The sequence below is a fragment of the Herpailurus yagouaroundi genome, unplaced genomic scaffold (assembly GCF_014898765.1).
Source record: "Herpailurus yagouaroundi ecotype Mexico unplaced genomic scaffold, PumYag 160, whole genome shotgun sequence".
Classification (NCBI taxonomy): domain Eukaryota; kingdom Metazoa; phylum Chordata; class Mammalia; order Carnivora; family Felidae; genus Herpailurus; species Herpailurus yagouaroundi.
In genome coordinates, this window is record NW_024412401.1 from 32046922 (window position 1) to 32074793 (window position 27872).

Genomic DNA, 27872 nt, shown 5'->3' on the forward strand with positions numbered 1-27872 from the left:
CAAGGACTTTCTAGCCATTTGTGGGGAGGGTTGGGGTGGGGGTCAAAATTGAATGTGAGGAAAGCAAAGAGGCAGAAGTCACGAATCACAGTTTGACAGGCATGAGAAACTCTCCTAGAGGCCTTGTGGGCCCGTGCACCTGAACTTGGTCCAGGGTTACAGAGTTTGATGCACTTTGTAAAGACAGGCAAATCTCAGTTCTACACGTCTTCAGGACATGAATATTCATTGCACATTCATCAGACATGTTTCAGGTTCTCTGCTGGGTGCTGGGGCAGGCACAGACTGAAGTGTGAGGTTGCTGGCCTCCAGGCTTTCCTGGCCAATGGTGGGAATAAAAATGTGAAGAGGTGACAGTAAAAACCACAGAATTTGCTAAGTGCTATGAGGTGCATTCAGAGTTTTACGGACACTTCGAGGGGCTTTGAAGAAGGAAACACTCCCTCTGCAAAGGGCAGCAGAGTTGGGAAGGGCCTCATAAAAAGGCAACACAGGGGCACCTGGGTGGCTCAGTCGGTTAAGTGCCCGACTTTGGCTCCGGTCATGATTTCATGGTTCATGGGTTCGAGCCCCACGTTGGGCTCTGTGCTGGCAGTGTGGAGCTTGCTTGGGATTCTCAATCTCTCTCTCTCTCTCTCTCTCTCTCTCTCTCTCTCTCTCTCTCCCATTCTCTCTGCCCCTCCCCCACTCATATTTTCTCTCTCTCTCAAAATAAATAAACTTAAAAAAAAAAAAAAAGCTTAAAAAAAAAAAAAGGTAATACCTGAGCTTGGTTGAGTACGTTTTCACTAGACAAAGAAACAGTGGTTCCCAAACTGAAGCATGGGTTCAAATTCCCTGGAGGACTGACTTGTCAAAACTCAGAATGCTGGTCCCCATGCCCAGCATATCTGATTCAGGAGGTCAAGGGTAAGGCCCAAGAATTGGCATTCCTAACAAGCCCCCTGGAGGTGTAGCCACTGTGGTCCAGGGACCACGCTTTGAGAACCACTGAGCTAGATCAAGAAGAGGAGAAAGAGCGTGGCAGGAGGCAAGGGAACCCACGCAGGGACTCGAGGGGTGAAAAGTAACAGATGTTTAGAGAGGGAAGAGCAAATCTGTGAGGCTCAGGCATGGGGGGCTGCCAGGTGCAAATGATGATGGACTCGTGTGCCAAGCCTCCGCGTTTGGACTCGATCCTGGAAGTGAAGGGCAGCCAAAGGAGGTTCTTGCAGAGGGAAGAACATGAAGAGGTTGGCACTTCAGCAAGATCACTTGGGAGGGCAGGTGGAGTGGGGAGGAGGGAAAGGAGGCAGAGGGACTAGTTTACAGGCTGTTACAACGAGCCTGTCAGATCCCGTGAGCCTTGGTCTTACTGGCACCCAGGGTCCCGGCAGCAGAAAGTCCTCAGAAACCCCGACAAGCAGCAGTTCGTGTAAAAACAGCACCACGGACAAGCTCTCGCCGAGTGGCGAGCATCGTCTCATCAAATCCTCCTGACAGCCTGTGGTCAGGTGCCACAGTGGAAACTGAGTTCAGAAGCCTGCCTAAGGGTAGGGCAGAACCAGACTCAAACCCGAAGGTGAAGCCCCTTCTCTTTCTACCACTCCACTTTTCCCCACGTCTGCATTTTTTAGGAGCCTGCCTCGGTCCTCCAGGGGCTTCGCGGCTGTGTGTCTTGCGAGCGTGTTGTGTTGTCAGTGCTGGACACTGTGATGTAGTTGCCTGCCAATCCCCTCCTGTCCCTGTTGCAACAAGGTAGGTCCTTACGGGGATGAAGCGCGCCAGGGAGGGAGGAATCTGCTGAGCATTGGGTTTTTTTCTACTGGGGCAATAAATCAGGCACTGGGAGACAAGGGTGTCACCCTGTGCCTCAGGTCCACGGACATACCTCGGAATAATTCTCTGAAGCTCCCGGTTTAGTGGGTGAAAGCATTGAACCGGCCCTGCCAACACCCAGGGACAATGGGAACAGTGAGGAGAGCTCACCTGCCAGGTAGAAAGTGATCTTTTTCGCTCATGGATTTAACTCAGGAACAGGCACAGAGGGAGAGGCGGAAGAATGAAAGAGGAAAGGATGGCCGAGAGGGAAGGACTCCCTCACCTGGAGTCAGAAAAGCCGGGTTCAGGAGTCCCAGCAGCCACTTGCCGGCTGTGCGACCTGGGGCAAGTCCCTTCCCCTCTCTGGGCTTCAGTTCCTTCAACCAGGAAAATTTTGTAGATAGAGGAGATGATCGCTAAGCTCCCTTCCCGCTTTGACATTCTATGCTTTTTCTTTTCAATATACCCGAGTGTGACTTCTCCAGAAAAATGTCAAACGTGTCAAAGGGCAAGTTTCTGTGTTTGCCAGGTATCTTTTGTCACTCTTCAGCTGGTCTTGTCTGCATTCACGTCCAGGGGATTTTCTACGATGTATGCATTTTCTAATTTCTCCAGCTATATTTCCTTGTTTGCATTGGTTCGCTGTTGCAGAAACAGGGCACTGTTTTTTTAAGCAAATATGCAGTCCCATGCCAACAGGAATATCCTGTTTACAAGAGCCTCCTTTTACAAGGTACCAGCTGTTTGAAAACATTTGTGTATTGCCACATCAGAATAATCTCCTGATAAGCAATTATTTTTTTTCTAGTAACATAATTTTCTTTAATGTCATCATACAGTAGGGTAGAGCTCCTTAAAAATTCAATTCCAATGTGATGACCATTGTAACCGGGTTTCTTCCTCTTCTTCTCTATTGATCTGCTGGGCCTGCCACACAAATTACTGCAAACTAAGTGTCCTGTACAACAGAAATTGACCATCTCATGGTTCTGGAGTCTAGAAGTCTGAGACCAAGGTGTCGGCAAGACTGGTTCCTTCTGAGGGCTTTGAGGGAGAATCTGTTCCATGTCTCCCGCCTCGCTTCTGGTGGTTTGCTAGTAATCTCTGACATTCTTTGGCTGGAAGAAGCGTCTCCCCTCTCTGCCTTCATCTTCACACGGCGCTGGCCCTGTCTGTGAGTGAGTCTGTGTCCAAATTCCCCCACTTTATAAAAACGCTGGTCATGTTGGATTAGGGGCCCACCCTCCTCTAGTATGACCTTATTTAACTTAGACTTGCAACGATGGAGACAGTCATTGACCGTAACTGACCCAGAGCTGCTCTGAAATCCTTCACTGTGTTTGTGCTGGCCGCACTTCTCACGGGCTGCTCCCAGCCATTGACTGAGTGTAGCAGGCGTACCAAGGCAGCCCTGTTCCTGGCAGATGCCAGACTCCTCCGTGAGGTGACACTGGCTCAAGGTCTCCCCAACAACCTTGCTGAACCTTCCTGAGATTGGATGGCGGTCTGGGATGCTTCTGCCCAGCTTCCTTCCTTGTCTTCCTCACTTGGGGTCAGACTTGCAGCCACCCTTGTTCTGCCTCTTGAGATGACTCTACAGACGCACCCTGTTCCCCTTCCCACCCGAACTGGCCGGGGCCCCCCCCCCCCCCCCCCCCCCCCCCCCCCCCCACCGCCAAGCCCCACGCTGCTCCCTCCTGGTTTTCCCTCCTAATAAAATCCCTCCATGTTTAATCCCATCTCCCATTGGTAGAGGGCCTGGACTGACCCTAGAGGTGACTTAGTGTCTTCAAGACCACAATGAGGGGCGCCTGGGTGGCTCAGTCGGTTGAGTGTCCTACTCTTGATTTCGGCTCAGGTCGCGATCTCACAGTTCATGGCTTCGAGCCCTGCATCGGGCTCTGTGCTGACAGCGCAGAGCCTGCTTGGGATTCTCTCTGTCACTCCCCATCTCGTGCTCTTTCTCTCCCTCTCAAAAGAAATAAATAAACTTTAAAAAAAAAAAGTAAAAAATAAAAAGACCACAGTGAGATACCACCCCACACCCATCAAGATGGCTACTATAACAAACAAAAACAAAAGTGTTTATGAGGATCTGAAGAAATTAGAACACTTGTACACTGTTAGTAAGAATGTAAAGTGGTATGGCCATTATGAAAAACAGTATGGTGGTCCTTCAAAAGAATGAAACATAGGTTTGCCATATGATCCAGCAATCCCAGTTCTGGGTATATACCTCAAAGAATTGAAATCCAGGCTCAAATAGATACGGTGCACCCATGTTCATAGCATCGCTCTTCATGGTAGCCCAAACATGAGAGCAACCTAAGTACCCAACAGTGGATGAGCGGATAAGCAATATGTGGACTATCTATACAATGGGATATTATTCAGCCTTTAGGAAGGAAGCGAATTCTGACATATGGTACCATGTCGATGAACCTGTGGGCATCATGCTAAGTGAAGGAAGCCAGCCACAAAAAAGAAAAAGCCTATGTGATTTCACATGTCTGAGGCACCTAGAGTAGTGACACTCCTAGGAACAGAAAGTGGAAGAGTGGTTACGAGGGGCTGGGAGGAAGGGGACATGGGAAGGTCGTGTTTAATGGGTGTAGAGTTCGGTACGAAAAGACAGGGAGTTCTGGAGACGGGTGGTGGTGATGGCTGCATGATAATGTGAATGTACTCAATGCCACTGAGTTGTACACTTAAAACTGGTCAAGATGGTAACTTTTATGTTATGTGTATTTTATCACAGTTAAAAACAAAAAAAAAAACAAAAACAAAAAATCCTTGCTTCTTAGAGAGTGAAAGCTGGAAGTTGGGAGCTAAGGCACAGCTTAGTTCGGCACAGAGACCTGAGCTTGAGGTCAAAGGACCCAGGCTTTTCTTGGTCAAGCTGTAGGGTCAGGGTCTCACTGCCCCGTGGACCAAGGCCTTGTGGAGTATGAATGCAGGCTGCTGGCCCGGCCGTCTGAGTCCTCTCAGCAGACTGCTGACCCTCTTCTGGGGGCCCCCTGCCACTCCCCCTCCACCACTGAACAGTCCGGCTTGTTAGAAAGTTCTGCTGGATGTGGAACCTAGGTGTGCCTCCTCCATCCTTGGTCTGCTCTTTGAGGGCCCCTTCCCAGCTGTGTTCTCCAGTACTTCCTCAGCCTGGCCTTACCCTACAGGGAGGCACAGGGAGGTCAGAATTCTGAGAGGAGGCACTTTGTACCTCCCCTCCCCTACACCTGTCTGTGGTCAGAAAGCCCCCAAACACCAAATCCTCTTGACAAGTATTTGGAGTACCTGGATGAAAAGGCCAGGGAAGCCTTGGGCAGAGTGTTTAATCTTTAAAAGACCTAAATGGTCGGAAGGCTTCTGGTTACCAGATTATTTACCACTTTAAAACCTGAAGTCTCTTAATCTTTTTTTTTTTTTTCTTTTACATAGTCTCTATGCCCAATGTGGGGCTTGAACTCACGACCTCGAGATCGAGAGTTGCACGCTGTATCAACTGAGCCAGCCAGGCGCCCCTAAAGTCTCCTAATCTTTTCACTGTTGGGATAGTCCTGATTCACACTCATTTCAAGGAGCTTTATGATTCACCAGACAGCTGGTCGTGAATTGGAAAACATGTTTATAGCGTTGGCTTATTGCTTCATAAACTCCTTTTTTTTTTTTTTTTTTTTTTTTTAGGTGAGAGAAAGACAGAAAGCAACAGTGACTCCAGCAAGGAGGTTCCCCCCTGAATGAACCATTGTGACTGTTTAAAGCCATCCTTTTGCCCTGGCTAAACCAGGAAGGCACTAGATGCAAAAATAGCCAGGTTTTTCTGTCTGGAAGTCTTTCGTTTTTAAAGACAGAAAATATAGACTTGAGCACCAGCCAAAGGAGTTTGGCCAAATATTCAATAGGCAGAAAAGGAGAAAACACTTTCTGATTTTAATACTTTCTTTTTAGCCTCTCATCTTCAAACTATAGTTATGGAAAGTCATTAGGGGCTTACACTTGTTGTTAAGGTTCAAATCCTAACTTGACCATTTACCTCGGGCAAGCTATATAATCTCTGTGTGCCTCAGTTTCTTATTCTGTAAATTGGGAATAAAAACAGTGACTCCTTCATAAGCGACTCCTTTATGAGGGCGTGAGGATTAACCACAGGCTAGAAATTACTGCACGTTTTCTATGTGCCAGGCATTGTGCTAAGTCTTTTATATTTGTTGACTCACTTAATCCTCAAGCCCAGGATGATCTAATTCCAAAGCGTATGATCCTAAGGACAACATGCTACCACATTGTGTTAATTGAGGAATGCACGTAAAAAAAAAGTTAGCCTTGCCTCCTTAAACATTCAGTAGTCATGGCATTTCCCCTCTGTTTTAGGGATGTGGATCTGAGGTTCAGAGACGGAAAACTTTCTAAAATCACAACATTCACGAGAAAGTAGAGCTGGGGCTTAACAGTGGATGTTTCCTCCCTGAACCCAGGCAAAGAGTACAGCAGAGGAGACTGGCTGCCAGGCAGGGAGGTGGGGTTTGACCTGAACTTTGAGAGAAGAGAGGAGATGGAGGAGGGGCACAAAAGGTGCTAGGGGCATGGTCAAAGTCCTAGAGCAGAGGAAGTGCAGGGCACATCAGCATTCTGGGAATGGCGCATAGAGTGGGCATGGCCGGGGTGGTCGGAGCAAGGCTGGAGGGTACCCTGGGCCTGGTCTCAGACAGCTCTGAATTTCCGGCCGTGAATATACTTCACCAGCTCCTGAACATTTCGAAACTTTACAACCCAGCATCTGCTTTGTGATATATACCCGAGACGAAGCCCTAATCGTGTGCACTAGAAAATACATGCAGAGTGTTCATGGCAGCATTGTAAATAATGGCAGACAGCTAGAAACAAGCATACAGTCCATCAGCAGGTGAATGAATGGATGGGTGGTGGTATATTTATACAATAGAATGCTATTCACAGGTGAGCATGAACGAAGTACGGCCACATGCAATAGCATGGAACTAATGAACAAAGGAAGCAAGGTGCCTAAGATTTGGTTGAGTGTTATTCCTCCTTATGAAGCTCAAAACAAGTGAAACAAAACAAAGCAAAATTTCTGTATACATTTGGAGCGAAGACATTAAATAGTAAACGGAATAACCAACAGAAAGTTCAGGAAAGTGGCTCTAAGAGATGGTCTGCGAGGGTCTGCCGGGGGATGAGTTAGCAGAGGCTGTGCCCCAGTGAACGCATTAGGACTGGAAACGTGCCAGTTCTAGAGGTGGTTTAAGGTGTTCATTTTTAAGTTATGTTTCATAATTGACATATATACTATATATATCTTCCTAATACTGTTTGTGTTTTTTTAATGTTTATTTATTTTGAGAGAGCAAGTATAAGCAGGGGAGGGGCAGGGAGAGAGAGGATCCTAAGCAGGCTCTGTGCTGTCAACGCAGAGCCCAATGTGGGGCTCAAACTCATGAACCAGGAGATCATGATCTGAGCTGAAATCAAGAATCGGATGCTTAGCCGACTGACCGCCCCAGTGCCCGAATACTATTAGTGTTTTTAACAAGAAAAGGCAGAGGTGCATAATGGAAATGCTCAGATAAGTTGAATCAGTGAGCTCTAAATCAGAGCCACTTGTAATCTTTGAGAATGCAAGGTTTCAGGGCACATGATGTTCTCTGCCACGGTTCTTCTAGAAATCTGCAATGCTCTTCCAATCTTTCATTCATTCAGCAAACATTCTCCAAGTCCCTACACTGTGCCAGGGATTTGGAGCAAACGCACTGGTCCTTGGTCTAGAGGAGCCCAAAGTTGGGAGGGTATGAACTGGAGGGACCCACAAAGTTGTGGCATCAGGTCCTGGCTTGTCCGGACCCCAGACGGTGGCCGTGGAAGCCATGCCAGGCAGGAAAGGAGCAGATTTCATCACAGGCATGGATGTCATCCTCTGAGCAGGGCTCACTGTCACCCTCAGCTCAGGCAGAGGCCGTCTGGGCATCAGGCATCACATCGCACTGTTCCCCCCCTTTGTCGCCTGACTTGCTGGGGTGTAGCCAGTGTGCACCCTCCTGTTCTTCTCCGGCCCCCAGGCCCTGCACAGGACTTGGTCAGGCAGTGTTTGCTGGCCCTCACTGTGCGTTGATGTCATACTTGGATTTATCAGCAGCTTCGGTTGTTGTGCCATTGTCTGCTCGACACTGGGGCAACGCTGGGAAGTACCAGACGCCGCAGCCCCAGGCCTCCTGGGGGCTCAGGATGAAACTGTGCCTCTCTATGCCAATCTGTTCCTCCTTGCAAACAATTTAAAAACGCCTCTGAAAAATAAAGACATTATATTTTCCTGGGGAATCATGTAGAGGATGATTAGTAAAGTAGTATTCCATTTCTTTCATCTTAAATTTTTTCTTAATGTTTATTTTTGAGAGACAGAGACACAGAGTGCAAACGGGGGTGGGGGGCAGAGAGAGAAGGAGACACAGAATCCGAAGCAGACTCCAGGCTCCGAGCTGTCAACACAGAGCGGGGCTCAAACCCACAAACCGTGAGATCATGACCCGAGCTACGTGGGACGCTCAACCGTCTGAGCCACCCAGGCGCCCCTCATTTCTTTCATCTTAAAACAGCCTCTTTCTCATCTCTCTTGCAGTGGACCTTGACTCCCCAGGATCTGGGGCCACATCTGGGAATTCCTGTAGTCCCCCAAGTGTCGTGAGTCCCAGTGGTCATCACTCAGCATGGTAGGTCTCCTTCACACGCGGGTCTCCCTGATGAAATAGACTGTTGTCAAGGGTGGAGACACATCCTTTAACCCCACGTCTTAGAGGAGCTACTCAAGCAAGTGCTGGTAAATGTCAGAAGGGAAGAAACTGTTTCTGGATTTTGCTCGTCTACGTCTCCTCTCAGACTTCGCCCTTCTGAGCTGTCGTGTCCTAGTTGCCTTCTCCGAGCTGCTTGCGTTTGCTGGATCTTGGAGAGGCCTCAAAACCACATTCTGTAAGCAGGGTGTGTGCACGCATGCATGTATAGATGCACGAACATGCAATCCGGTTATTCTAGTTACACAGCATCACACTGAAAAAACCCCAGAGCACCAGGCTGTCCTCATTTATGAGCTTAAAAATAACAACCCCTTCCATTCATTCAAAAGTGTTTATGCTTTGCAAAATGCTTCCACAGCCACACACTCAGATCAAAACTCACGGAAACCTTGGGAGGTGGGTATTCCTCCCCCATCCCATTTTAGGGCTGGGGACACTGAAGCTCAGAGGGGGAAAAACTGATCTGGCTAAACGCAAACCGAAGCAGGTCCCCCAGGCTGGAGTTCAGAGACTCTCGGGCACACGGCAACAGGCTGTATACACGTGGTTGGGGTGCAAGGCCACACGGTACTCGGTCCTTATTCGGATGATCGCGGAGATGAAGTCGAAATGCTCCTAAGCCCCGGCTTGTGGCTGAGGTTCTGGTCAGGAGCTCGTTTCCGGCTGAGCTGGGGACAGGAGCCCCACAGTAAAAAGCAGTGCCTTGTCTCTGCTCTTCAACAATTGCCCAGAGCCCGCTCCACTCAGTCGGGGGCTGTGCTAGGTAGGCAGTGTTACTTGAGACACAACTTAGCTGTATGTCCTGCCTCCCGGAGTTCACAGAGGAAACATTTGACCCAGCCTGGGCTAGAAGCGGGATGGGGGTCAGAAAAGCTTCTGGAGGAACGGAAGCCTCTGTGGGGTTTTCCAGCCTGAATAGGCCGGACCTGGGTGAGGGGTGCACTGGGTGAGGAGGCAGGGAGGCAAGCGGGGGACACAGGAAGGAGGACAGGCAGGGGAAAGTGTAAAGAGACACTTCAGGGCCGCCTGGGTGGCTCGGTCAGTTAAGTGTCTGACTTCGGCTCAGGTCACGATCTCATGGTTTGTGGGTTTGAGCCCTGTGTCCAGCTCTCTGGTGTAAGCACAGAGCCTGCTTCGGATCTATATCATGGGGCTGCTTGCTAGTTTCTTTTCTCCTGATACACAGGAAAACAAATACCTAAGTATTCAAGTGAAAAGCAGTCATTTTTTTATCTCCCTAAAATAACCTGGTATCCTCAGGAGGAATGGGTACCAATTTGGCAAACAGTGAACAAAGACGTGGCTGTAAGGCCGTGGGGCGTGGAGGAAGCCCTGGGAGAGAAGCGTGAGCCGAGAGAGGTGTGGCCGAAGCTACAGCAACGAAAGGGACCCGAGCCTGAAAGGGCTCGTGTGCCTCGCTTGGGCGCTGGGCTGGACCATCTCAGAGTCAGGGAAACGAGTGAGTTTGTTCTACGAGCAACTCTTAAGGTCGGGGGAAACCACCACTTCCTTCTTGTGGTTCAGGGTGTCCTTGAAAGGTCATATTTGAAAGAGGTGCCATAAATCTCAATTATCAGGAAATCTTGAGGATGTGATCTCTAACAGAGAATGAGCCTCAGGAAACCATATCTCCGACAGCTCGGTGACTTTGGGCAAGCCATAGAACCTCTCACGGCCTTGAGTGTTCCGTCTGTAAACTGGGCACAGGCTGGCGTGCCTGGGGCAGGACCTGGAGGTTGCAGGCCACAATCCTCTTTGCCCACTTCCCTCTAGATGAGGGTGTCTCAACCGTGGCATTATGGACATTTGGGGCCTGATAGTTCTTTGCTGTGAGGATCTGTCTTGCATGATGCAGAATGTTCAGCAGCATCCCTGCCTAGTCTCTACCCAGTAGATGCCAGTAGCATCTTCCCAGCTTTGACAACCAAAAGTCTCCAGAAACTTCCAAATGTCCCCTGGAGGAGAAAGATGTTACCTAGATTTATCTTCGAAGAGGTGGAGTGTCAGACAGGTCCTGGTGGCCTCAGCAGTGTTGGCGGAAGATGGGGGACTAGGTGGCTTCCTGCGGACAAGCCCATACCTCCCAAGAGTAGAACCCCCAATGGGAAAGGAATAGTCAATGAAGGTGTTTTTTTTTTTTTTTTTTTTTTTTTTGACATTGGCTTTGTTACTGAAAGGGTGACTCATCGATTCCTTATATAACATCCTCGGGAAAGACACCCCAAAGAGCGTCACGTGCTCCCAGCCCTCAAAGGTATGACTCCATTCCTCCCTGCTTGGGCCTGTCCTCATGAGAAAGCAGAAGTCAGGAAGAGAAAAGACCAGTGGGCTTAGGGCAGCTATGGGAACAATCAGAATGACTCCCCAACATGGTGGTGGACTCACACGCTTTCCAGGTCCCAGAACCTGGTCAGCCTGTTCTTTGACTCATAAAAATAATTATAGTAATAGTATCACTTGAACATCTATGGTATACCATTGCACACACTTACCTAATCCTCACGACAATGCATTATTCCTATTTGATACATGAGGAAATTGAAGCTCCCTGGGATCAGGGACCTTACACAACACTGTGCAGCTATTAGGTAGAAGGCAGCAAGTGACACGTGTAGACAGGAGGCTTTGGTCCAGGTCTCTCTAATGCCAAATCCTCTGTTATTTCTCTTGTGTCGAGCTACAAGTTCTCGCTCTTGGTGGTGCCGGGAGAAGGAAGACAGCTGCTGAACTGGGAGGGTTTTGAAGAACCACAGTCATTGACGCCTTAAGTGTTGCATTGGGTGCCAGAGCTGAAAGCCACAGGCATGTAAAACTGGAGGACGCTGCCTTGGATATTTTTAACCTTGTAAAATAAAGCTCAGGTACAGAAAACGACACAAATACATCGTGTAGCTTAGTGAACTATTATAAGACACACATCTCTTTTTTTTTTTCATTCTAATTTTAATTTTAGAGAGTTTGAAACATTCACAGAGGCAGACAGAATGGTGTAATAATGGACACCCATGGACCCATCAAGTGACCCCAAGAATCACCACCCCGCGGCCAGTCATGGCCCTTCCGTACCTTCATCCTCTGACCTCTCTTCTGTGTTATTGTCAGGCAAATCCCAGACACTGGCCTCTCTTTATTAACACAATCCTTTTGTTATCTGTATTGTTAGCACCTGAGGCCTTAGAAATTGTATTTCAATTTTTTCAAGGCTCAAATAAGACACACATATTTTTAAAACTCCACCAGTCAAGAAACAGAACTCTGGTTTCCCCCCCGCAAAAGCTCTCTACGTGCCTTTTCCTAGTCACAGCCCCGACCCTCCCTAAAAATTACTACTTCCTTGAATTTATCATCTAATTAGGCATATTTAAGCGTCTGTGTGAGCTCTGAGCTGAGCCCGGAGCCTACTTCAGTTTCTGTGTCTTCCTCTCTCTCTCTGTTCCTCCCCTGCGCATGCTCTGTCTGTCCAAAAATCAATAAACATTAAAATTTTTTTTAAACATTATAAGAATTTTTGTTTTTAAAAAATGAATGTATCTTTTGCATCTCTTTCCCTCTGTGGGTTTCCCCTTCATCCTTTTCCTTTCCACACACTTTATATTTTGAAGAACTCTAGAGACTGACCAGTGGTTTCTCACAGTTTGAATTTTGCTGGTTGCATGTTCTTGGCGAAGCTCAACATTTCCCTCCACCCCCTGTATTCCTTGCAAAGTGGTAGCTGGACCCAAAGTCTTCGTCAGATACAGAAGTGATCCCTTCGGCAATCTTATAGCGGCCACCACATTCTTTCATCAGGGGACACAGAATGTCTTGTTTTCACTTCTTTTTTGATGTGAGCAGCAATTGATGCTCAATGTCTACATCCATTAATCCAACAGGGGTTTGCAAGATGGTGATATTCTAATTCCAGCATCTTATTTGCATATGTCGTTTGGAAAATCCTATGAGGAGACACTTTCCTTCATCTGTTGTTTGGTTGCATGGTGATGCGGGTTACCTATCGCGTTTGATTCTGGAGGGGAAAGAGGTACCTTTTTATTTATTTTTTTAATTTTTTTTTAATGTTTATTTATTTTGACAGAGAGACAGAAAGCCAGCAGAGGAGGGACAGAGACAGGGAGACACAGAATCCGAAGTAGGCTCCAGGCTCTGAGCTGTCAGCACAGAGCCCAAGGTTGGGCTCGAACTCACAGACGGTGAGATCATGACCTGAGCCGAAGTCGGACACTCAACTAACTGAGCCACCCAGGTGCCCCTGGAGGTAACTTTTCACAAAAGGCTGATTCCTCCCAGTCTGCATCTGCATATTTCCCCGTCTTTCCCCACTGTAATTTCTCCTTTTCTGTCTTCAAGTTCAACCTGGCCATTAGATAGATCCTCCTGTCATTTTTCCATGAGCTCAATATCTCTCATCTCGTATCAACACTCCTTCAAGAAGCCCGTGCTTCAGTTACCATCCTGGTTCACTCCTGCCTGTTAGAGCTGAGCCTTGGGAAAGTACTTTTGCTCACTTTGTCCATGACTTTGGTTCCTCTCATTCCTTGGCTCACTAATGGCTGGCTCCCATCCCCACCCTGCAGGGAACCTGTCCCAGCAAGGTCACCACCAACCTCCATCAAAGGAGATTCATGAAAAATGAGTTTGGCGATGGGGACCTCTCCCCTGTCAAGGGGGAGAGGCATGGGAAGGTTATTTGAATAGGGTCCCACATCATGAATGGTCTCAAACTTAGGCTTCTAATATAATCTCCAAATAGGGGTATATACGCAGTCATTGCTGTTGATGTGTTTGTATGTCCAGGGCATTGGTTTGTTAAAGATGATAGTTCTCCTCCTCTTTTGGCACTTCTTCATCTTTCAAAATAAACCAGGACCCTCAAAAGTGAGAGTGACCTCAGCCTCAGTGTCCAAAAAGTCTTGTGGGGACCATCTGGGAGGCTAGGCTGAGGTGACACAGGACAGTGTAGAGTCACGTGGGTTGAAGGGAAGCCCCTAGACCCAAATCTGTTAGTCCCTTCTTCTCCAGCTTCCTCGGTACCAACCTACTTCTCACCTCCCAGGATTGTTGTGAACATCCAGGCTATGCTGAAATCGTGCACGCAGAACTTTACGAAGGGCAACTCTCAACCAGAACAGCCATCCAGGAGCTCTACCTCTATTTCTTTTTTTAAATTTTTAAATTTTTTATTTTAGAGAGAGCAGGCGTGAGTGGAGAAGAGGGGTGGAGGGAGAGAGAGAGAGAGAGGGAGGATCCCAAGCAGGCTTCACGCTCAGCACGGGGGTCTAGCCCACAATCCTGAGATCATGACCTGAGCTGAAATCAAGAGTCTGACGCTCAACTGACTGAGTCATCCAGGTGCCCCTACCGGTATTGTTTCTTAAATGAAATCAGAATCAACTCCATCAGAAACTCTCCAGAGATGCTGCCTGTAGCAAGGGTGAGAGTATGGTTCCCTGGTCTCTGTTGCACTTAACACACAAGCAAGACACAAATTTGCGTACGTGTGTGTACCAGTTGTGACGCAAAATGTATTCCTTACCAGAGACCACATTTTTTAAGGTTTGAAAATCAGTGCAGGCACTGTTAGGCATCTTTACTTCGTCTCCCTTGAGAATGAGGATTGTTCTCATTCACAGATGAACAAACTGAGGTTTCAAGAAGATACGTGGGCTGGGATTCATATGCACGTTTTAGATCTAAGGCCTTGGAAATCTACTCAAACATCCTAAACTTCAGAATCACCTGGGATCATCTTTTAGATGCTCACTCCCGGTCCCTCTACAGAGATCCCGATTGGGGGTGGTGGTCACAGACATCCGTAATGAGCCCCTCGGGTGATCCGAGTGCTGGCTCTCCTGCCTGCCACACGGTACCTTACCACTTTGGAGCAGCGATTCTGGAGGTTGGCCTGACCCCCTGTGGGGCTGGACAAAAGAATTGAACTCCCAATTTCTGCTTACTATCATGCCATTCTTTAATAATGTCTATGCATTTTATAATGCACATGCTGTATTACTACAGTAGCTGATGTATATAATTTACAAATACCCATACACTCTACATATGGCCCCGTGCACACCTGGCTATATGTAAACGCACGTACAGGCTTCCAATATAAATACAAGTTTGGGTATACAATGCGGAGAGTGCCTTAACGTTTTCACCTGTTGGGGAGCAATGAGAATAGGAAGGACATTGGTGCTCTGAGCTGGAGTCATCACCCGCATCTTGTTTTCAGGAAGATGCTCATTACTAGTTCAGGCTGCTCATCCAAAGAAGCATGGCGGTGCCGGATCCCGCAGGGGTACGCGGAATGTAATAATGACCCCCGGCGTTCTGCAAAGCCAGGGGCAGCTGAGGTGGTCGAGAACATGCAGGGAATTTGGAGCTGGCCAGTGTTGAGGTCGGGTTGGGGTTCTGTGGGGGACCTGCCGTGACACTCTGGGCAGAGACGTTGTCTCCACGACCGTTGGCTGTCTCATCTGAGACTGAAAGTAGTAACAATCCTGATCTCCAGGGGTTGCTGGGGTAATCAAATGAGCTAACAGTAGCAAATAACTCCCATACTCCTATAAAGCACCTGTCGCTGTACTAAGTACTTTACATGGGTTATCCCAGCATGCTGCTCAGGAAGTACTGTTACTATCCCCATTTTACAAACAGGAAACCAAGGTAGAGGTGGGTTAAATTCTTTGTTCCAGATCATAGCTAGTAAGTGACAGATCCAGTATTGAGAGCCAGGCTAACTCTAGAAGCCACATTCAGCCATGCTTTTCTGTAGTATCTCCCTAACGTGGTGTGTCAGATGCTCTGCACAGTACCTGGCACGGAGTAAGTGCTCGAGAAAAAGGTTATTATTATTCCGGTGTGGCTTCTGTCACATACATTACCTCACTGAGTCTTTGCAGGAAATCGGCCATCTTCATATTAGCCACAGCTTATGCAGAGGGGAAACTGAGGCTTAGAGAATTTGCCCAGAAGAACTTCCTTAGAGGGGCACCTGGGTGGCTCATTCGGTTAAGCACCCAACTCTTGATCTCAGTTCAGTTCTTGATCTCAGGGTCCTAAGTCCAGGCCCTGCATTGGACTCTGCGTTCGGTGTAAAACCTACTTAAAAAAAAAAAAAAAAAAAATCAAACAAAAAAAAAAAAAAAAAGTTCCTTAGAAGACATTTTATTTGCTTTTGTGTCAGAGATTTAGTCTTATGAAATGCAGATGATGCTGTTTAAAAGCTTCTGGTGAGGGGAACTGAATGGGCAGTGTCATTTCTGTCACAGTCTCTAGAAATCAGCTCTACCCTCACTTCAGCTGGATGGCCAAACAGGATTAGGAGGGCCCGTTTATCGTTTGTCCAGGGGAGGTCTGGATACCCAGTAAAGGGGAACTTGGAACCAATTGTTGGCCAACACTGGTAGGGATCATCTGCAAATGCCCAGCAAGTTGGCTGGAAATGAAGGATCAGGCAAAACAATGACAATGTCCCCCACCGTTTGGAAGATGAGATGTAAGATGGCAAGTGTAGTAGCAGATGTAACATATTTCTTTCCTCCTGTGTATATGGTTTTGAAACACATCGCTTATAAAACATCTACGGGTTTCCTTTTAATTGTAGATACGGTCTGCAGAGTTCCTGCTAAAATCTCACAAAGCCTGTTCTGTGACCGAAATGCGCTCCATTTTAATCCTTCTGTGGCGATGCCATTATTTTTACAGCTGTTTCTACAACCCCATATATGATTTATATGCAAGATCTGGTCTCTTTTTTATGTAAGTGTGTACTGTCCCCTGGAATCTTAGTAAATTCCCACAGGGCGGGGCCCATGTTGGCACATGGTCGGGGAGGGGAAAAACAGCACGGGGTTTGAAGATGGACGGCTCCAGACCCAAAGCCAGGGTCTACCACATGCTGACTGCGTGACCTTGAGCAAGCCATTTAGTGTGTGAGCCTCTAGAGGCTATTTCAACCATACCTGGCGACTATTAGCAGCAGAAACAGAAGACGCTGCATCAAAACCCATTGGGTGACTGGCTTGAAAAGGATTTGCATACTCCTGGAAACTCAGGAATTTATAATGGAGGATTTGCTTGGAAACCTTTACTCTAGAACTTTATCTATCTGCTTTATAGCACTCATGTTAGCAGGTAGGGATTAACAAAACAGTCATGGGTTTCTTGTTCTTTATTAGGTTTTTAGTTTTAATTTTTTAAGTTGGGGCGCCTGGGTGGCTCAGCCGGTTCAGCGTCCAACTTCGGCTCAGGTCATGATCTGGCCGTGTGTTGAGTTTGAGCCCCGTGTTGGGCTCTGTGCTGACAGCTCGGAGCCTGGAGCCTGCTTCCGATTCTGTGTCTCCCTCTCTCTCTGCCCCTCCCCCACTCACACTGTCTCTCTCTCTCTCTTTTTCAAAAATAAAAACATTAAAAAAATTTTTTTTCAAGTTTATTCATTTTGAAAGAGAGAGAACTTGAGCAGGGGAGGGGCAGAGAGACAGAGAGACAGACAGAGACAGAGAATCTCAAGCAGGCTCCCCGCTGTCAGCATAGAGCCCGATGCAGGGCTCAAACCCACAAACCACGAGATCATGACCTGAGGGGAAACCAAGAGTCAGACGCTTAACGGACTGAACCACCCAGGAGCCCCTAGGTTTTTTGCTTGTTTGTTTTTTAATTTTTTTTAATGTTTATTTATGTTTGAGATAGCATGAGCAGGGAAAGGGCAGAAAGGAGATACAGAATCTGAAACAGGCTCCAGGCTCTGAGCTGTCAGCACAGAGCCAGACACAGGGCTCAAACTCATGAACCATGAGATCATGACCTGAGCCGAAGTCGGATGCTTAACCCACTGAGCCACCCACGGGCCTCCCTAGGTTTTTATTTTTAAATCTTTATTTGGAAATAATTTCCAACTTACAGAAAAAAAAGTATAAATTAATCACCTTACATACCCTTTACCCAGATTCACCTACTGTTAAAATTTTACTCTGTTTTGGGGCGCCTGGGTGGCTCAGTTGGTTAAGTGTCCAACTTCAGCTCAGGTCATGATCTCGCCGTCTGTGAGTTCAAGCCCCGCGTCGGGCCCTGTGCTGACAGCTTGGAGCCTGGAGCCTGCTTCAGATTCTATGTCTCTCTCTCTCTCTCTCTGCCCTTCCCCTGCTCATGCTCTGTCTCTCTCACTCTCAAAAATGAATAAATGTTAAAAAAAAAAAAAAAGGTTGCACTCTGTTTCAGAGTGAGTTACATGCGAGTTACATGCTTGATGGCTTTTTACCCCTAAGTACATCAGCACATATTAAGTACATTCAGCTCCATTGAACTTCAGAGACTGGCTTCATCTATTTACACTGATACTTTTGTCTTCTGTACCATCCATATTCCAAGTTTTGTCAGTCAATTTGTAAGAGGTTTTGACCTCATGGAGTCTTGTCTCAAGGTACCAGACTTGGCCCTTGAGAGTCACAACGCACAGCCATGGTGAGTAAAATTAATCTGGACTCTCTTTTGCTTTCAGGGCAAGGAATTAAAATAGGATAGAAGAAAAGTGACCTTTCTGATGAGCTCCTCAAACTTGTAGCAAAGGGCACATTCAGTGCCGTTGGAGACCTAGACGCGTTCCTTCAAACGACCAGAGAGGAGAGGGGAAGGCTAAGGCCTAAAGGTGGGGGAGGGGGTGTCTTAGACCCGAAGGGCATGGAGCAAATGGGCGCATGAGCCAGAGCCAAAAACCATCAAACATCAGGAGCCTGATAAGCTTCACTCTGACAGGCTCTTCTAAGAGATGGCGTTATCAGTATTAGTGACTGAACATCAGCCTGCATTCCTTTCCCTAACACCCAAGAAATTTGATCCAGTTCACAATTATACTGATAAAAATAGGCAACATTTATGGAATGCTTACTCTGAGGCAGACACTATGTTAGACACTTTACTATGCATTACCCACTTAATTCTTATTAACAGTCTTACTGTTAACAAGCCCTATTGTCTTCCCCATTTTACAGATGATGCAACTGAGGCTCAGCCAGGTTATGTAACCTAACCAGGTTCCCGCCCTTACAAAGTAGGTATGTCAGGGGCGCCTGGGTGGCTCAGTTGGTTAAGTGCCCGACTTCAGCTCAGGTCATGATTTCACGGTCTGTGAGTTCGAGACCTGTGTAGGGCTCTGTGCTGACAGCTCAGAGCCTGGAGCCCGTTTCAGATTCTGTGTCTCCCTCTCTCTCTGACCCTCCCTTGTTCATGCTGTGTTGCTCTCTGTCTCAAAAATAAATAAACGTTAAAAAAAATTTTTTTTTAATAAAAAAAAAAAAAAGTAGGTATGTCAGCAGTGGTTTCTAGGCTTCCAGCCTCAAGTTTCTTTAACCACAGTTTCATGGGGAAGGGAGTGAGCGCCAGGAGACTTGAAGGGTCAGTGCTTTGGAGGAGCTGGAGAAGGTCAGGTAGGGCTTCTCAAATATGCTCCAGAACTCATATTCGTAACAGCCAGCTGTATACAGACACTTCCCATTGGTTGTTTCCTTTTGTCCCTCCAACTGCCCATTGGAAAAAGGATGAGCATAAGGTTCAAAGTGGTTCTGTGAATTCTACAAGGCCCCCTGGCTATTCTAAGTGGAGATTTGACCCGGGCCTGCCATTTAAAAAAATCTGCTATCCCAGGGGCAGCTGGGTGGCTCAGTCGGTTAAATGTCCAACTTCGGTTCAAGTTATGATCTCATGGTTCGTGAGTTAGAGCCCCACATTGGGCTCTTGGCTGTCAGCACAGAGTCTGCTTTGGATCCTCTGTCAGCCTCTCTCTGACCCTCCCCTGCTTGTTCTCTTTCCCCCTCTCTCTCTCAATAAATAAATACACTTAAAAAAAAAATAAAAAATAAAATCCTGTTACCCCAACAGGCAGATGATAAGATAAAAGAATATATTTAGGGATTTCAGGATGCATGGCGTTTTGTAAAGAAAGTCAGAATAGCTTTGTTACCTGGACAAACTTGAAAGCCCCTTGCCGTTCTAAAAACTACTTCCTAAATGGCAGAACAAGACAATGGTTACTACTGTTCCCAAGTCCTGAAGTTTTCAGATCATCTCACCTTTAACAGATCACCTCTTCATTCATTAGCTGAGACCATTAGCAACAGTCAGCAGCTGGGGCCACTATTAGGGAGGAATAGCTTTCTTGGGGTGGGCTGGTCTGGGGCACACTCACAAGAGGACTGAGTTCAATCAAAGTGAGAACCTGCTGAGACACCTGATTCTCCCATACTGGTGTCCTTAGTCATTTGCCCACTCCTTCCAAATATGTATTAAGCATCTATTACATGCCAGGCACCATTCATTCTACATGCTGATAGAGTAATGAAACAAGGTAATGGCATGCAACTCTCTTATGTTTGAGTTTATGAAATGCCAAACTCATACAACTGCAAAAAGCAAATAGAGATAAGAGTAGTAATGCCATTAATTTTTCCACTTATCTTCTTTATCTTCTCTATTCATGACATTAATAACTGGAAGGTAGGGGAGTAAAACCTGAGCCTCAGTGACTGCAAGGGACTGGTAGAGGTTGGCCAGCGAAACAACAGAACACATGAAAGATCATGCCATGGGTCACCAGGCAGGCTTGGGGTCCATGATTGTTTAGAATTCCCACATAATTCTGTTACAAAGCAGAGATTGGAATATCAGGCTTGCTATGCTAGCTAAGCTTCAGCTCCCTGAGTTCTAAGATAGAGATAATACCTCCTATCCCAGGACTAGTAGAACTGAATGATAAAAGACCTTCCATTTATATTTATGTTTCTTTATTAATGTTCTCCAAGAATACTCTTTGAGCCTATGCCTTTAAAGGACAGTAGTTAGTAAGAGGTCTTCATGGGGTACCTGGGTGGCTCAGTCAGTTGAGTATCTGACTCTTCTGCTCAGATCATGATCCCAGTGTTGTGGAATCAAGCCCCGTGTAAGGCTCCCCGCTAAGTGTGGAGCCTGCTTAAGATTCTTTCTCTTTCTTCCTCTGACCCTCTCCCCCGCCTTACACACACACACAAAAGGACAGTACTAAGAGGTCTTCTTTTTGTATGCACATATATGTATTTATTGAGAGTAACATAAGACATATATAGAACATTCCATCCATCAGCAGCAGAATACACATTCTTCTCAAGTGCACATGTACTATTCTCTAGGATGCGTCACATGTTAGGACACAAAAGTCTTAAAAATCTAAGAGGATTAAAATCATCTTTTCCGTGTATCTTTTCTAACCACAATGGTATGAAATTAGAAAAATAACAGGAGGAAAATTTGAAAATTTGAAAATATGTGGAAATCAAACAATACAATCCTAACAACCAGTGGGTCAAAGAAGAAACCAAAAGGGACATAAAAAGATATCTTGAGATAAGTACAAACGAAAACACAACATACCAGAACATATGGGATACAGCAAAGGTAGTACTAAGTACTAAGAGGCAAGCATACGGCAATAAATGCTGACATTAAGAAAGAAGAAACATCTCAAATAAACAACCTAATTTTATGCCTCAGGGACCAGAAAAAGAAGAACAATGAAGAACAAATAAGAAGAACAAATAAGAGCAGAAATATAGGAAAATGAGAATTAAAAAAAGAAAAGAAACGATCCATAAAACTAAGAGTCAGTTTTCTGAAAAGATAGAATTGACAAACTTTCAGCTAGAATAAGAAAAAAGAGAAGACTCAAATAAAAGAGTAGAAATAAAATAGAAGATATGACAACTGATGACACAAATATAAAGGACCGTAAGAGGCTACGATAATAATTATATGCCAACAATTGGATAACCTTGAAGAAATGGATAAATTCCTAGTAACATACAATCTACCAGGACTGAATCATGAAGAAATAGAAAATCTGATCAGATCAATAACAAGTAAAGAGTCTGAAGCAGTAATCAAAACCCCCCTAACAAAGAAAAGCCCAGGACCAGATAGCTTCCCTGGCAAATTCTATAAAACATTTAAAGAATTAATGTCAATGCTTCTCAAACATTTCCAAAAAAATGAAAAGTAGAGAACACTCCCAGACTCATTTTACAAGTATTACCCGGATACCAGAGACAGTCAAGGACACTACGAGAAAAGAAAATCCTAGGCCAATATCCCTGATGAACTACGATGCAAAAATTCACAGCAAAATACTAGCAAACCAAATTCAACAGCTTTTTAGAAGGATCATTCACCATTCTTCAATGGGAAGCAAAGATAGTTTGATATATGCAAACCAATAAATGTGATATATCACAGTAACAGAATGAGGGGTAAAAAAGAATAAAATCACCTTAATAGATGCGGAAGCATTTAACAAAATTCAACACTCTTTCATGATACAAAACACTTAGCAAACTAGGTATAGAAGGAATACACCTCAACATAATTAAGGTGTATATGACAAGCCTACCCCTAACATCATACTCAATAATGAAAAACTAAAAACTTTTCCTCTAACATCAGGAACAAGACAAGGATGACCACTCTTGTCGTATCTATTAAACATACTACCGGAAGTCTTAGCCAGAGTGATTAGGCAAGAAAAGGGAATAAAAAGCATCTAAATCTGAAAGGAAGAGGGGTGCCAGGGTGGCTCAGTCAGTTAAGCATCTGACTTTGACTCAGGTCATGATCTCATAGTTCATGGGTTCGAGCCCTGTGTCAGACTCTGTACTGACAGCTTGGAGCTTGGAGCCTGCTCTGTCTGTCTCTCTCTCAAAAATAAATGAGCATAGGGTCGCCTGGGTGGCTCAGTCAGTTAAGCGTCCGACTTCAGCTCAGGTCATGATCTCTTGGTCTGTGAGTTCGAGCCCTGCGTCGGGCTCTGTACTGACAGCTCAGAGTCTGGGTCCTGCTTTGGATCCTATGTCTCCCTCTCTCTCTCTGCCCCACCCCTGCTCTTGTTCTGTCTCTCTTCATCTTTCAAAATAGAATAAATGTTAAAAAATTTAAAAATAAATAAATAAATAAGCATAAAAAATTTAAATCTGAAAAGAAGAAATCAAATGTCTGTTTGCAGATAACATGATCTTATAAGTAGAAATTCTTAAAAACTCCATGAAAAAACTGTTGGAACTAATAAATGAATTTAGTAAAGTTGCAGGATACAAAATCAGCATATGAAACCACCTGTGTTCTACACAATAACAACAAACATTTGAAAAAAAAATTAAGAAAACAATTCTACTTACAATAGCATAGAAAAGAAAAAAATCTTTAGGAGCTAACTTACCCAAGGAAGTGAAAGACTTATACACCAAAAACTATAAAACATTAATGAAAGAAATTAATGAAAACAAAAATAAATGAAATGATTACCCATGTTAATGGATTGTAAGATTTAATATTATTAAAATGACCATGCCGCTCAAAGTGATCTACAGATTCAAAGCTATCCCCATCAAAATCCCAATGGCAGTTTTGTTTTCTTTTGTTTTGTTTTACAGAAATAGAAAACACAATCCTAAAATTTATATGGAGCCACAAAAGACCCAGAGTAGCCAAGGTGATCTTGAGAAAAAAAGAACAAAGCTGGAATCATCACACTTTTTGACTCTAAAATTTTACAAAGCTATAGTAATTAAAACAGCATGGTAGGGTGCCTGCGTGGCTCAGTCAGTTAAGCATCAGACTGTTGACCTCAGCTCAGGTCTCTTCTCAGGGTCATGAGTTCAAGCCCCACGTTGGGCTCCATGCTGGCTGTAGGGCCTACTTAAAAATTAAAACAAATACACAGAATGGTCCTAGCATTAAGGCAAACAGACAAATAGAATAGAATAAAGAGCCCAGAAATAAATCCAAGCATATATGATTAACTGGTCTTCAACAAGGGTGTGCAGAATACACAATGGGGAAAGGATCACCTCTTTCCAAACAAACAATGTTTGGAAAATGGGATATCCACACGCAATTTTGGTCCCCTATATTACACCAGGCACAAAAATCAACTCAAAACAGATCAAAGACTTCTTAAGTCTTTGAGGATCTGCAACTTATAAATTCCTAGAAGAAAACACAGAAGGAAAGTTTCTTGACGTTGGTTTTGGCAATGATTTTCTAAATATGACACCAAAAGCTCCGGCAACAAAAAAATAGATGCATGAGACTTCCTCATGACTACATCATAAACAGTGTCTGTACAGGGGCCCCTGGGTGGCTCAGTCAGTTGGGCATCCAGCTTCAGCTCAGGTCATGATCTCTCAGTTGGTGAGTTCAGCCCCACTTCAGGCTCTCTGCTATCAGCACGGAGCCCACTTCAGATTCTCTGTCTTCCTCTCTCTGCTCCTCCTCATGCTCTCTCTCTCTCTCTCTCTCTCAAAAATAATAATAATAATAATAATAATAATAAACTTAAAAGAAAAAGCTTCTGAATTGTAAACAATCAACAGAATGAAAAAAGAGAAAATATTTGCAAGCCATTTATCTGATAAGAAGTTAATGTCCAAAACACACAAGGAATTCATACAACTCAATAGCAAAAAATAAATAGTCCAATTTTTAAAATGGGCAAAGGACTAGAATAGACATTTTTCCAAAGATATACAAATATCCACTAGATATATGAAAAGGTGCTCAACATCACTAATCATCAGAGAAATAAAATCAAAATCACAATGAGACAGGTTGGTTATTACCTACCTGGTAGGTAGGATGGTTATTACCGACAACAAAACTAAACTAAACTAAAGATAACAAGCGTTGGCAAGGACGTGGAGAAACTGAAACCCTTGTTTACTGTTGAGAGAAATATAGAATGGTGCAACCACTATAGACATTCCTCAAAAAATTAAAAATAGAACTACCATATGGTCCAGCGATCCTACTTCTGGATATATATCCAAAATATTTGAAATCAGGATCTCCAAGAGGTATCTGCACTCGCATTTTCATTGTAGCACTCTTCCCAATAGCCAAGATATGGAAACAACCCAATGTTTATCAACAGCTGAGCAAAGTAAATGTGTTACATGAATACAGTGGGATATTATTCAGCCTTAAAAAAAGAAGGAAATTATAACAATTGTGACAAAATGGGTAAACCTGGAGGACATCTTACTGAGTGAAATAAGCCAGTCACAGAGGGACAAATACTGCATGATTCCACTTATATGAGGTATTTAAATTAGGCAAACAGAGAAGCAGAAAATGGGGCCCCTGGGTGGCTCAGTCGGTTAAGCGACTGACTCTTGACTTTGGTTCCGGTCATGATCTCAGTTTGTGGGATGGAGCTCCCTGTCAGGCTCTGTGCTGACAGCCGGGATTCTCTCTCTCTCTCTCTCTGACCCTCCCCTTGCTTGTGTGCACACATGTGCACTCTTTCTCTCTCTCTCTCTCTCTCTCAAAATAAATAAATTTTTTAAAAAATTAAGAAAATAGAGTGTGGTTGCCAACAGCTGGGAGAGGAGAAAATGGAGTTGTTGCTCAATGGGTATAAAGTTTCAGTTATGCAAGATGAGTAAGTTCTAGAGATCTGCTGTACAACCTAGTGCCTACAGTTATCAATGCAGTGTTATACACTCAAAAATTTGTGAACAGGGTAAATCTCATGTTAACTATTCCTGTCACAAAAGCAACAACACACACGTACACACACACACACGCACGCGCACGCACGCACACGCACACACAAAGGGGCACGAGGAAACTTTTGAAGGTGATGGATATGTTTATTACCTTGACAATGGTGATAGAATCATGGGTGTATGCATCTGTCCGAACTCACTAAATTTTATACATTAAATATATGCAGTTTTGGGTGCACAATTACATATCAATAAAACTGAATAAGAAACAACAACAAAAACTTGTTTCATCCCCCAAAAGCTTGAGATACCTGATGTATTTGTTTGCTAAATAAAACCAATCCTTTTGGGAGCAAGTAAGAGAAATGGTTTCATTCAACTTCCAGCGTAAACACAGAGACCGGAAGTCATACTTCTTTTCCCATAGAACTCTGTGGAAAATTGAAACACAGGCAGGATGGGGTTGCATCTGACACAGTTTAGAAACCTGGAAAGCCAAAGAGCTGGTATACACCTGGGCAAACTCTAATTCCCACTGTACACAGATCCCAATTAAAGACAAGTCTCTTCAACAGTGGCAATGACTTGCCCTGGGCTGGAAGACGACATATGAAATTGTTTTGAACTGAATCCCCCATGAACCAGCAAATATCCTCCCCTCTCAGAGCCTCCATTTCTTGGTCTGAAAATGAGGTTAACGACACTATGCGAGAGCCTGTCTTGGGTGGGGCCCTTCAGCAACTGCTTCTCACCTGGACCTTCCTTGGCCTGGCCTCACAAGCCCCCACCAAGTGGTTACTTTGCAGAGGACTATTGGCTCACTTAAGAAACACATCTCTCCTACTAGACTGAAATGCTGGCTGACAGAAACCATATCATGTCCCTTTGTGTGTTGCCCAGCATAGAAATTGGCACACCATGATTATTGATCAACTGCTTGGTAAATCGATTTTTTTTATTTTTTTAAATGCGTGACACAGGGGCGCCTGGGTGGCTCAGTCAGTTAAGCGTCCAGCTTCAGCTCAGGTCATGATCTCACGGTTCGTGGGTTTGAGCCCCGCATTGGGCTCTGTGCTCAGAGTCTGGAGGCTGCTTCGATTCTGTGTGTGTGTGTCTCTCTCTCTCTCTCTGCCCCTCCCCTGCTTATGTGTTTACTCTCTCTCTCTCTCTCTCTCTCTCTCTCTTCCAAATAAATAAATAAATAACAACATTTTAAAAATGCATGGCACAAAGAAAAGCTTACATTTTGAGCAGCCTGGCACTTACTACTTTGAAAGAGCAGCCACTGCCCTACTCTCAAAGATGACAAACCTTCTCATTTTTAGTTTGGCTTCTAAGCATGACCATCACCTGATAGTAACTTATTTTTGCTTCCTGTGAGTCAGAGAGCCAAAGACACCGTCCCCAAGCCGCCAGGACAGCCTTTAAACAAACGGCCCCATAATGAATAGTTTGGGCACAGTAACAGCTTTCACACACCTTGTCACATTATGGGAAAGCTCTAATTTGCCTAATGCTATGTATTAGCAAAGTCCATGTGCTATCATTTCGAAAGAGTCGCTAGGAAGGCTTGCTCCGATGGCCAGAGAGAAGCCCCATGTCACAGCCCAGGAGAGCAGCTCGAAAATGTGGCAGCACAAGCAGCAACTGTGTATCATGGAAACGAGCACTGTGTCAGCCGCTCTGCCTCCGTGAGGTTCATCTGGAAAACGAACCGTACTGAAGGTTAAGTAATAGAACAGACACAATAGTGCAACGTGACTGCCAAGGCCCATATAAAGATTGGACACGGTGTTTTTGTTTTTTCCCATTTTCCAAATGGGACACAATGGGTTTCAGAGCAGGTCTGAGAGAGGCAGTAATAACCAGGCTTTCAACTCTGGAAAGATCCATCACTCTTCCTACATGCAAGGTAGCAAACTCTAGAAAGAGGTGGGGAGAGGCAGGTCACAGGGCTTGGCATTTGGCAAAGCTGACAACAGGGAGGGCACCTGAAGGGAAGCTTTCCCAAGTACAGACCTCTGTAAAGAGGGAAAGCCCAGTTCAATCTGATGAGTACTCATTGGGCACCTGCTTCATGCTGGAAACAAGTAATAATACATTAATATTTACTGAACACCTATTATGTGTTTAGTGCTTTCGTACACACGTATCTGCTCATCCTCACACTGGTCCATTCCAGAAAGTGTTATTGCCTCAGTTTTTAAAGATGAGGTAATTGAGGTTCAGGGAGGTTGCAGGATAGACAGCCAGGAACCGGTAAGGGCCGCCCTTGACAGCCAGGTCCTCTGACGGTACATTCTATTACTCCGTGGTCAGGAGTGTGCATTCTTGTTGTTCCTGACACTACTAGTTTCCAAAACAGATATGAGGCATCTTTGGAAGGGGGTTTCCAGGGGAGATGAAGTAGAGGGACCCCAGCAGTGTGAGGCTCCTGCAGCCCCAGCTGCCTGAGTCAGACAGGTACATAGTAAGTAGTCAATAAATGGCATGCTGACTGACTGGGGTTGGGGGGGGGGGGGGGGAGGAGCTTGCACCCAGCACCTACCACGTGTTGTGAGAAAAGAGACCCTGGGTGTGTTCACTGCTTGTGTATATAGGGACAAGGGTTTTGCACTGTACCTGCCATGTGCTGTAAGTACAGGTGTTCTGGGATCTGCTGGCTGCCAGCTAGGAGGGAGGTTTGCCACGAGTATCCACCATGGGCCAGGCGTTCTGCAGTTCTTATCGCACAGAAACTCTGTGAGTT

At 45.3% G+C, this 27872-nt stretch overlaps 1 long non-coding RNA gene across 1 annotated transcript; it reads left to right on the forward strand.

The window, feature by feature from the left end:
* The first annotated feature begins 696 nt into the window (after positions 1 to 696).
* On the forward strand, positions 697 to 8921 carry LOC121034797 (uncharacterized). The gene is made up of 2 exons (XR_005792620.1): positions 697 to 1741; positions 8406 to 8921. It is a non-coding gene; the product is annotated as an uncharacterized LOC121034797 (long non-coding RNA).
* The last annotated feature ends 18951 nt before the right edge of the window (positions 8922 to 27872 follow it).